Below are 12,552 nucleotides of genomic sequence, written 5' to 3' on the forward strand. Positions count from 1 at the left end.
AGCAGAGTACTCCAAATAAACGTCCTTATGAGGTTTTTACTAAGATGTTTGCCTATGCTGGAGGATTAAATGGTTTCTTCTTTCGTAAGTAACATAAGAAACAGGTTTTGTCTACTGGACACAGCTTTTAACTGATGTGATTTCACTCTCCAGGTACGCAAAACAATTGGGCTGCAGTGTTTTGTCTGCCCACCACTAAGATTTCTATGAACTATAAAATTAAGTGTGTACAGTGCTATTTCCATATCTCAATTATTACAAAACAAATGTGGATAAAAAAACAACATCCCAAGTAGGTAGCTAATATTCCATTTTTAATGACCAGCAAAATTCTGATTAATTATCAGTTCTTTTCGTATTCATGATTTGTATATCACCACCGTTATAGCATAAATTATTTAAACTTGGATTTTGACTCTATAATGGTCAATGACCTGCTCATAACCTCATAGTAAAGGGGTCTATCTAATGACATTATGCATAGGGTACTGATCAGCACATGTTGTGATATTAGTAAGATTAATTGTTTAACATGTTGCATGTTGACTTACCGATATACATAAATCTTACCTGGGAGACTTATTGCTTTTTGCTGTTGCAACTTCCAAACAAAATCTCGGTGTGGTAGGTTTGGAAATGGTGAGGCAATTTTGCTGTAGCTTAGCGATGTGTAGGAGTGGGGATAATTTGCTACACTTATGCTATAACAGGGATCATTTGTTAAACACTGTGTAAAAATGAAGATGTAAGGTTCACATTCTTACAATTTCGGTGTAAAATGTTGTGATATGTTGGAACTACTCAGAATAAGCTGTAATTAGACAAAAGTGTTGGGATTTGGTGAATGATGCAAGAGACGCCATGTTAAGATTTGTGGGTATGCTTATCTGGGGTTCAGGTTGTCACTCTGAGTATTGAAAATCAGTTTCTGCATACCGTAAACTGACCATCATTCCCTCTCCTTGTAAACCGTTCATCATTTGCCCCATTGGCAATTTACCAAATTTCCTGTAACATGCCGATATAAGGGGGTTGTTTGTGTTGTTGCCCCAGATGACCATTAGACGAAATATTTGTCAAGATTTGTAAGTGGTGGGTCCTTGAGGTATGGAAATACGTGAACACGGAGATGTAAGTTTAGATAGTTTTATTACAAAGGCTGATTATAAAACATGCACGCTACACGCACCCATCAGTACTGTGTCTGACATCTTAATTACAGTCATATCGAAAGGCTCCATGGTGAGCTAAGAAAACAGACATATTCGCACCCAAGGCCATGCTACTTAATACGGCACACTACGGCCGGCGGCCAGTCGCTTACTCCCTGCATCGCGCTGCGGGTGAAAGCACATGTACTAACAAAGTAAACTGTCAGTATTACAGATAGGTCGGCTGGCGAGCGCGTGTTAAATACTGTACTGCTGTGTGGAACCCGTAGACCCTTACATCACTCTTCCCAGAAAGAAAGAGCGACCACAGGTGGCTCAAAACAACCTCCTGGGCGTTATGAACCAGTTTCGCCATTTGTGACATCAGAAGGCATTGCAACATGTATTTCATTTGCAGACACAGTAACGTTCGGTACAGAGAAGCGCACCTTCCGGGTGACAATTTCATAGATAACAAATGCTGTTGACGGAAGACAAATTAATAAAAGCAATAAAAACACAATATTGACAATCAAGTATGCATTAACATTACTGGATGAATCGAAGGACTTAATTCGATTTGCTGCTTCAATGACGTTTAACTCATTATTGGAAGAAATTAAATTTTAATGGATATCAAAAATGGTTCAAATGGCTCTGAGCACTATGGGACTCAACAGCTTAGGTCTTAAGTCCCCTAGAACTTAGAACTACTTAAACCTAACTAACCTAAGGACATTACACACACCCATGCCCGAGGCAGGATTCGAACCTGCGACCGTAGCAGTCCCGCGGCTCCGGACTGCAGCGCCAGAACCGCTAGACCACCGCGGCCGGCAATGGATATCCTTAATGAAATTATTGCCTTCAGAAATCTTGGTAAGGAATGCTTACCATATGTTAATATGTATGAATCACTGTAATAAATAGATAACATTCTCGTTAATGACACATGTCTAGTAGCGTGAACTGTAGTTGTTGATACACTAGGCATATCAAATATTTCACATGATAAATGACAATGTGTGGCATTCGAGATTATTCCACTATTATTCAATTTGAGTGTAAAGGGTAGTTCAGGTGTGTCATAACCTTTACGTGTAAATTTAACGTCAAGGGTTGAGTTAAATGAGAAAATTATACCTTCAGAACATCGTTTAAGAAAGAGATGATTAAGGTGCATTAAATTCTAGGGCAATCATCTCTTGGGAGATGATTCATAAACAGTTCTTTCTCACAGCTGTACACTCTACTGACTAAGAATACTGCTGACTCAGGGCAATTTAACTTATGACTATGTTCACACATATGCAAATCATTTTCATTTAGGGACACAAAATATTTTCGATCCTTACTGATCAGTAGATAATCATTCAGTACTTACTTTTCATGAATACCTGCCTGTCTCCATATCACAGGGTAAGCATAAATCTCATACTTTTCAAAATTATACTTTGATCTAGCAAAGAGCATAGCAACAATAACAGTTAATTCATCTTCAAACTATAAAGAGTGTGTGTTGGTTAACTTACAGTAATCATATAAATTGTAAGAGTTAACAGGGTAAATCGAAGTATAATTTGTGTCTAGCTTTAGCTCAATTGATAGTAGGATCAGTAAAACTTGTTCTGGATGTAGTAGTACACTGCTCAAACAATCATTTGAACTACTTTCTAAGGCTGTTCTTTAGTTAAGGGCATCAGTTCTAGCATTTGATAAACTATCAGTAATCTTTAACAAAAGAGTGTTCAAATCTAAGGGTGCATTCACAACATTTAATCCTTGGAATAGTTCTTGGATATTTGCGTTCGTTTCATTACGAATTACGTGGAAACGTGAGATAAATTGCTTTACGATGTGTTCAATGATAACTGTGTCGTTAGTAATGGTTCTCTGCATATCCCTTAATAGGATAATTTCTTGAGGGAGGTTATTTGAATCTGTACTGGACAGTTGTTCATGAGCTACTATTTTACCTTTAATGTCCAGTGGGTCTCGACTAGTTAAAGCACCAAGCACAGTACGAAGGATACTCCCTCCAAAATCAAACCAGGCACATTTATACCTAATTAAAGTTTTGTGTGGCAAAAGCTTTAAAAAACCGGATATCTCTTGTTCATAATAAGGAAATGTTAACTCTACCTGCATTTCGACTGTGATCAAGTTATTATACCAAGATGCACCCATTTCCAAAATTGTAGCATTACCCTTAACAGAACAAATTAGATCAATTTGCTTCTTTATAAAATTGAACTGCTGCTGGATTTCACTCAGATTGTACTTGAGTACAAGTTCTTCATTACTTGTTGATACTACCATGTCTGATCATGGTTCAAACAAAACACCATTACTCTGCGGTACTATTACTACAGCATTAGTAGAGTACGCTATCACAGCAAATATCATAATGAAAATAAACATGGTTAAATAGTTCTAAATACTAGAGTTAACAATGAAAATAAAATAAATGAGTTTCTTGCGGTAAACCGTGGAATAAAAGGTTTAGTTTCACTGGTGCACTCGTGCAACAGCTTCAATACAAAATTTTCACAACACATTCATATAAGCACATGGCTGAAATAAACACACCCACTGCACTCACACATTACACACGTTAATGCAGATTGTAGGGTTATCTGGAACAAGATCGCTCGGAATGTGGCGATGCCTCGGCCTCGAAGTCTGGACTGCGACCTCGCGATTCTCGCATCCTGGGTTTGAGAAAAGCAGTTCTGCCTCTCGGTCGGTCCTCGTCGTCTTTTGATACTACAGGAAATGTACCCAGAATTGGCTTTACACGACTGACACGAACGACAATTGAACGAAAGGGCAGTTGGAGCTTAAGAGTGACTGGCAACAACGCCTCCAAAATTGGATATGGTCCTTTCCAAAACCTCTTAAACTTTTTGACTTGACTCTTCTTTAACACCACGTTGCTCAGTTACACAAGAACTCCAACTCGATACTGTGGCACTGCTGCTTGGTGGTCGTTTTGTCTTGCTTGCTGAAGAAAGGATTGATGATTTCCAGTTTCACTCCCCTCCATGTTTCCATCAGTTACGTGCTAGATCCCGTACGTGTTCATTGCTGATTCCGGCAGTCGATTGTCCATAGTCCAAGGGTGAATGCCTTTTTCCTCTGTAGACGGTCTCATATGGACTTAGGCCTGTTGAGCTGTGCTCTTTGGCATTGTAACAACTTACCAAGTATGATAAGTAGGCATCCCAATTGTGGTGTTTGCTGCTCACATAATGACTAACGATTTTAATAATTGTTCTGTGGGCTCGCTAGACTCTTCCATTTCCTTTAGGGTGTGTTGGTGTAGTCCTTAACTGAGTTATTTGCATGAGCGTCAAAGTCTGTTTAAGTAATTCACTCATAAAATTCGTTCCTTGATGACAAATGTTTATGTTTAATGTTTATCCAAACTTAAGAATCCATTCTTTCACAAAAACGTTAGCTATAGTCTCAGCGCTCTGTTCAGGTATTGGTATCATGAGAAGGTATCTAGAAAAATGATCTAACATTGTCAATATGTATTTGTTTCCATCTGTAGTCTTAGGCAACTGTCCTACGACATCTAGTGATACTCTTTCAAATGGTTCACTTGTCTCTGGCAGTTCTTGCAATGGTGCCATACTTTTTCCACATTATTCCGTCTGTTATAGGAATCACATTGTGAAACAAACTCGAAAACGTCAACTTTGCAGCTCGGCTACCAAAACATTTGAGTTATTATAATGTTTGTTGCTTTTTTACCACAATGTCCTGTTAATAAAAATCGTGTTGTTGTCTAAGGATTTACTCTTTCATGCTTTCTGGAATAACTAGGTGGTTTCCACTGCTAGTGACTTTATACAATAATCTATCTATTTCGACAAAACATTAATCATTTCTCCATTTTCTTGTGCTGTCTTTAACTCTTCTTCTCGACTTATTGTAACACAAACATTGACTTTTCGACTCATTGCATCAGAATTCATATGTTGGTTACCAGGTCTGTGAGTAATCTTAAATTGGTACTCACTCAGTCTTAATGCCCATCTTGTTGATCTGGAACTTGTATCCTTTAAGCTCAATAACCATTATAACCATTTAAGTGCGGCATGACCTGTAATAACTGTAAATTCTCTTCCTGTTAAGAAACATCTGTTATGTGTTATACCAAAAACCGAAGCACAAAGCTCCTTCTCAGTAGTAGTATGATTAAATTCTGCTTTGTTTGATTGTCTGGAAGCAGATGAGATTGGATGTTCATGACCATCTACTCCATCAGACAAGATTGCACCTATGGCATAATTGGATGCATGTGTTGAAAGAATAAAAGGTTTACTGAAATCTAGATAGGCTAACACTGGGGCTGCGATTAGAGCACTTTTATGTTCTTCCACTGCCTTTTTGCATTCTGTTGACCAATTAAATGTGGCTCCTTTCTTCAGTAGCTGTATCACTGAACGTGCTATATACGCATAACAGGCTATAAATCGTATGTAGAAATTTTACAATCCCATAAATGATTGTAGTTCTTTCAAATTCTGTCGTTCAGGAAAATTCTTTAAATCTTCAATTAATTTTGGATCAGGTCGAACACCTTCACTGGTTATAACGTGACCAAGATAGTTAACTTTACTTTGTGCAAAATGACATTTATCTGTTTATAAAGACAGGTATGCCGTTCTTACACGCTCAAAAAAAGCTTGTAGTCTCTCAGTATGCTGCTTCACATTTTTACCAAAAATTATTACATTATCAAGGTAAACAAGTGCTTGTGTTTGGGTGAGCCCTCGTAAAACTGAATCCATTAGGGGTTGCAATGTAGCTGGAGCATTACAGAGTCCAAATGGCATATGATGATACTTGTATACCCCTGTTGCTGTCACAATGAAGGTTTTGCTTGATCATCTGGATGCACTGTTAACTGGTGATAACCACTTGTTAAATCACCTACTGAAAAAATTCGATATCTGCGCAAGTAATCCAAGGTTTCCACTAAATTAGTTAAGGGGTATATGTCGGGTGTGGTCACAGCATTCAAAGATTGGTAATCAGCACAGAAACGGAATTGTGGTTCTCCAGAAATTAATTTCTTCCTTACAATTAGAGCAGGCGAACACCACGGTTGGTCTGAAGGATCTCTTGGTTTTATAATTCGGGCTTCTAATTGTTCTTTAACCATGTCTTCTACCAACTCTTTTTGACCGAATGGTATTTGGTAAGGTTTCTGCGTGATTGTGGCTGCATTCCCTGTATGAATACGATGTTGAATTAAGTGAGTGACAGGTAAAAGTGCACGGTTTTGGAATAAATCTGCATACTCCTTCAAAATAGGCGTTAAGATCCTCTGTTCATCAGCTGTCAAATGTTCTATCTTCTTCCAAATCTTGCGCTTCAGTTCATTATTAACTTCATCTCCTCGTTGCAATTTTGAGGCAGTGTTACAAAAATCTGTGATTAAAACTGCAGCATTTGTTACCTCATCTGGAATCTATTACTTACCCTCGACACTTCCGCAACTTTCGTTCCTCGAGGCGAAACAACATCCTCAATGCTCATATTCGTTATTGCAACTGGGACCATTGTAGAGACATCCACAATTCCAGCAACATAACAATGCATTGTATCCAGTAACACGTTTCTCCGATCGCTCAATTAATAACAAAGTTCCTTCCTTGCATCGAGGTGACTTAACGTCAACGCAGATTGTCTTTCCTGCTCCCTTGGTAATTTGCTGAGGCTGATCAATTTGAACATCGTCTCGGACGGTTTGAACTGATGCATCGTTTGGGCAGTCAATTCCCACAACGTCAGTATTGCTGCTCCTTTGATTACGACCTGAAGAACGATATCATAGGTTGTAGTTGCTACGGCCTAGTCTGATCTTTCTTCCTGCGACAAATATCTCTGTCCCGTTAGCGGACAAGAAATCAAATCCAAGTACACAGTCATAACGCGTTACGTTATATGAAACCACTTTAACCATTGTTGTGTATTTATCTACACTCCTGGAAATGGAAAAAAGAACACATTGACACCGGTGTGTCAGACCCACCATACTAGCTCCGGACACTGCGATAGGGCTGTACAAGCAATGATCACACGCACTGCACAGCGGACACACCAGGAACCGCGGTGTTGGCCGTCGAATGGCGCTAGCTGCGCAGCATTTGTGCACCGCCGCCGTCAGTGTCAGCCAGTTTGCCGTGGCATACAGAGCTCCATCGCAGTCTTTAACACTGGTAGCATGCCGCGACAGCGTGGACGTGAACCGTATGTGCAGTTGACGGACTTTGAGCGAGGGCGTATAGTGGGCATGCGGGAGGCCGGGTGGACGTACCGCCGAATTTCTCAACACGTGGGGCGTGAGGTCTCCACAGTACATCGATGTTGTCGCCAGTGGTCGGCGGAAGGTGCACGTGCCCGTCGACCTGGAACCGGACCGCAGCGACGCACGGATGCACGCCAAGACCGTAGGACCCTACGCAGTGCCGTAGGGGACCGCACCGCCACTTCCCAGCAAATTAGGGACACTGTTGCTCCTGGGGTATCGGCGAGGACCATTCGCAACCGTCTCCATGAAGCTGGGCTACGGTCCCGCACACCGTTAGGCCGTCTTCCGCTCACGCCCCAACATCGTGCAGCCCGCCTCCAGTGGTGTCGCGACAGGCGTGAATGGAGGGACGAATGGAGACGTGTTGTCTTCAGCGATGAGAGTCGCTTCTGCCTTGGTGCCAATGATGGTCGTATGCGTGTTTGGCGCCGTGCAGGTGAGCGCCACAATCAGGACTGCATACGACCGAGGCACACAGGGCCAAGACCCGGCATCATGGTGTGGGGAGCGATCTCCTACACTGGCCGTACACCACTGGTGATCGTCGAGGGGACACTGAATAGTGCACGGTACATCCAAACCGTCATCGAACCCATCGTTCTACCATTCCTAGACCGGCAAGGGAACTTGCTGTTCCAACAGGACAATGCACGTCCGCATGTATCCCGTGCCACCCAACGTGCTCTAGAAGCTGTAAGTCAACTACCCTGGCCAGCAAGATCTCCGGATCTGCCCCCCTTGAGCATATTTGGGACTGGATGAAGCGTTGTCTCACGCGGTCTGCACGTCCAGCACGAACGCTGGTCCAACTGAGGCGCCAGGTGGAAATGGCATGGCAAGCCGTTCCACAGGACTACATCCAGCATCTCTACGATCGTCTCCATGGGAGAATAGCAGCCTGCATTGCTGTGGAAGGTGGATATACACTGTACTAGTGCCGACATTGTGCATGCTCTGTTGCCTGTGTCTGTGTGCCTGTGGTTCTGTCAGTGTGATCATGTGATGTATCTGACCCCAGGAATGTGTCAATAAAGTTTCCCCTTCCTGGGACAATGAATTCACGGTGTTCTTATTTCAATTTCCAGGAGTGTAGATGAAAAATGAGGGTTGTTATTCTTTGGGGAACTACAAACTTAGAAAGTCAGAAGAAAATGAAAGAGACTCCATGTAAGTTATTAGCTTAGTTTTTCTGTTCAAAACGTATGCCGCTTTTCTGCTGTCACACGGTGGAAACCACATGACACTATGTTACAGCTTAAATTGTCATGAATTCCACCTGTAATTAATTGCTAGTTTGTACAATGAAACTGTCACTAATTGCCTCTCCACGTCACAAAAACATTGTAACAAACTGTCATGTGGCAATGTTACAGACAACTTCCAAAAGAAAATGTTGTGTAGGGGTCTACGGGTTGCACGCAGCCGTACAGTTCGTAACACGCGCTCGCCAGCCGGCCTGTCTGGAATGCTGACAATTTGCTTGGTCAGTACACGTACGTCCAGCCACATTGCGACGCAGGGAGTAAGTGACTGGCCGTCGGCCACAGCGCGCCGTATTAACTAGCGTGGCCTCGGGCGCAAATATGACTCTTTTCTCAGCTCACCATGGAGCCTTTCGATACGACCGTAATTAGGATGTCAGACACAGTGATAATGGGTGCGCCTAGCGTGTCTGTTTTATAATCTGCCTTTGTTAATAAAACTTTTTAAACTTACTTCTCGGTGTTCGCATATGGCCGTACCTCAAGGACCCACCGCTTACCAATCCTGACCAATATTTCGTGTAATCATCATCCATGGCAACAACACAAACAACCCCCTTACAGAAGTGGTGTCAGCATGGGGATAATTATGGAAAATCTACAGTCCTGAAGAGGTGCAGCTTGATCTTCGAGCAGCAGCAGCAGCACGAACATCTTACGATTACGTGGGGACATCCACCGCTGGAGTTCAGCAGGTTGGTCTACTTCAGTGGGGCCAGAATACGAAAGGCAGTGACGGATTTTTATTTTACATTTGAGTGACTCATTGGCGTTAAATTAGACGAAATGTCGCAATCCAGTCAGAGTAACGTTTTCGATCAACAAACCGTTATCAATGAACAGCAAGTTAAAAGCAGATATAAGCTGGTGTAACATTACGAAAGACTTGGCAAATGATAGTTCATGCAGTACGGGTACAACTACAATAAAGAATCCAAAGGTGATGTGAAAGTGTTGTTTCGTAAACTTGAAGGTGCCACCCTGTTAGTAGCATATAACGCTTTTATGACTTTTACGTGGGTGTTCAAAAGCGTAGCAACCCTCATGTGTTGCCTGCTTGAATGTGTATTACTACTACACAGTATGACAGTTCATCAAGGCATGAAGTAGCACCTACTGTGTGGCAACAGGAACCTTTACACAGTAGTTCTGACTGGTAAACGTTCCAAACTTCTTAATAGCGCGTTATTGCGGTCCTGTACTTCGATTGGTAGAAACGGAACTCTAATAGGTTAACTTTGTTGTCCTTTCGCCTGTCTGACTGTCAGCATCCCTTGTTTCTCACAACAGGTAGTGGTACAAAGTTGAAATGTATGTCACATACCAACGTGTGTAGCCCATGGGAGATCTGAAATATATAAGATTGTAAGTCAGTGCAGTCAAACAATATGGCCATTTATGTCACAGATATCAGTACTCGCTAATTCACGGCTAATCTCTAGGTTACTTATTGTCGACCTATAATCATGAAATTTGACATAAAGCAAAGTTTCACAGAAACGGTTAAAGAAAAATCCGAAAATCCGAAAACTACTAATTTTAACTTATACCAAGTAATTTCTCTTGTGTTGTCTGTCTCTATGTACATTAGTTGAGCCTACTTCTCCCAGATACGGGTAGAGGTGTCGAGTTCAAATTTGTGTCGAATACTGCGGTCTGTGGCCGCTTGGCGAAGTTAACAACTGAAGAATTTAAGTTAACGCACCTGTGGTGTAGGGTTAGCGCTTTGATTAGTAATCAAAACGTGCTCGGTCCCATGTTACAGTCCCGCCACTGCTTATATTTTGATTGACAGTCATCAATGGCTGCTGCAGACGTCCGGCATAAGGCCAAAGGCGTTTTCAGGGAGGGCAGAAGAGCGTGCAGAGGTTAAGGGCACTCTCTTCCACTTGGGGTGGTAAAATGCCGATGAAGGCTAAGAATCAGCCATGATGAATGGCTGAGGACGCAGAAGGCAACAGAAACCACTGGATTAAATTACATAACGTGTACCCACAGGACATGCTGCCTGTAATTTAAAAAGTGTCTACATTGGCTAAAGATTCCGGAGAAGTCCCCCATTTGGATTTCCGGGAGGGGACTGCCAATGGGGAGGTGACTATGAGATCAAGAGTGAATACTCAGAGAAAGGATAACGTTGTACGAGTCGGGACGTGGAATACCAGAAGCTTGAACGCGGGAGGGAGACTTGGACATCAGGAAAGAGAAATTCAAAGGCTCAATCTAGATATAGTACGGGTGAGGGAAGTGAAATGGGAAGAAGACAAGGATTTCTGGTCAGGTGATAGTAGGGTAATATCAACAGTAGCAGAAAATGGTGTAAAAAGAGCAGGATTCGTTAGGAATAGGAAGACAGGGCGGAGAGTGTGTTACTGTGAAAATTTCATTGACAGGGTTTTTGTTATCAGAATCGTTAGAAACTAAAACCGACAACGATAGTCCAGATATACATGTCGACGTCGCAAGCTGAAGATGAAGAGATAGAGAAAGTGTATGAGGATATGGAAAGGGTAATACACTACGCAAAGGGAGAAGAAAATGTAATAGTCATGTGGGAATAGAATACAGTCGCAGGGGAGGGAGTAGAAGAAAAGGTTACAGTAGAAGATGTGCTTGCGACAAGGAATGAGAGAGGAGAAAGACTAATTGAGTTCTATAATAAATTTCAGCTAGTAATAGCGAATACTCTGTTCAAGAATCACAAGATGAAGAGTTATACTTGGAAAAGGCCGGGTGATACAGGAGGATTTCAGTTAGATTACATCATAGTCAGACAGAGATTCCGAAATCAGATACTGCATTCTACGACGTACTCAGGAGCAAATATAGACTCAGATCACAATATAGCAAAGATGAAGAGTAGGCTGTAGTTTAAGACGTTAGTCAGGAAGAAGTAATATGCAGAGAAGTGGGATAAAGAAATACTAAGGAAAGACGGTACACGCTTGAAATTCTCTAAGACTTTAAATAAAGTAATAACTAAAAAGAAGAAGAAGAAGAAGAAGGCAAAGAAAAGTCAATGCTATCAAACAATATGATCATACGCGTCGAAAATTGGCTCCTGATTTCAGTGCAAGATGGTATTAATAGCTTCCGCAACGAAACTCTGTATTGAATTCAGAGAGAAAATCTAAAGAAATTCTGCCCATATCTAAAGAATCTTTTTGATTAGACATAATCAATACCTTTGCTTCGCGGCACTAAAGTTAATGATACCGATGTCACTAAAGCGGAGTTAGTAAATACTGTTCTCCGAAGTCTTTTCACCAAAGAAGACGAATTAAATATTCCAAAATTCGAATGAAGAACCGCTGCAAACATGAGTAACTCTGAAGTAGATATCCTCGGTGTGGCAAAGCAGCTCCCGTCACTGATAAAGACCAGTCGTACTACATTCATTTCACAGTATGATGAAATAAAATCTCCGTACGTATCAATGATATACAACTGCTCACTTGACTGAAGATCTGTAAGTAATGACCGGAAAACTGCGCATATCACACACACCAATTCTCAAGTAAGGTATCTGGAGCAATCCGATGAAATATAGACTCGTATCACTGTCGTCGATTTCCAGTTGCAGAATTTAGGAAAATATGTTATGTTCGAACATTATCATTCACGTCGAGGAAAACGATCTGTTGACACACAGTCAGCATGAATTCAGAAAATATCGTTCTTGTGAAACACAATTGGATTTTTATCCTGACGAAGTAGCTAGTGTTGTCGACAGGAGATCTCAAATTGATTCCATGTTCTTAGATTTCCAGGAGGCTTTTGACAACGCTGTCCGCAAGTAACTTAGAATAAA

The sequence above is a fragment of the Schistocerca cancellata genome, chromosome 3 (assembly GCF_023864275.1).
Source record: "Schistocerca cancellata isolate TAMUIC-IGC-003103 chromosome 3, iqSchCanc2.1, whole genome shotgun sequence".
Lineage (NCBI taxonomy): Eukaryota > Metazoa > Arthropoda > Insecta > Orthoptera > Acrididae > Schistocerca > Schistocerca cancellata.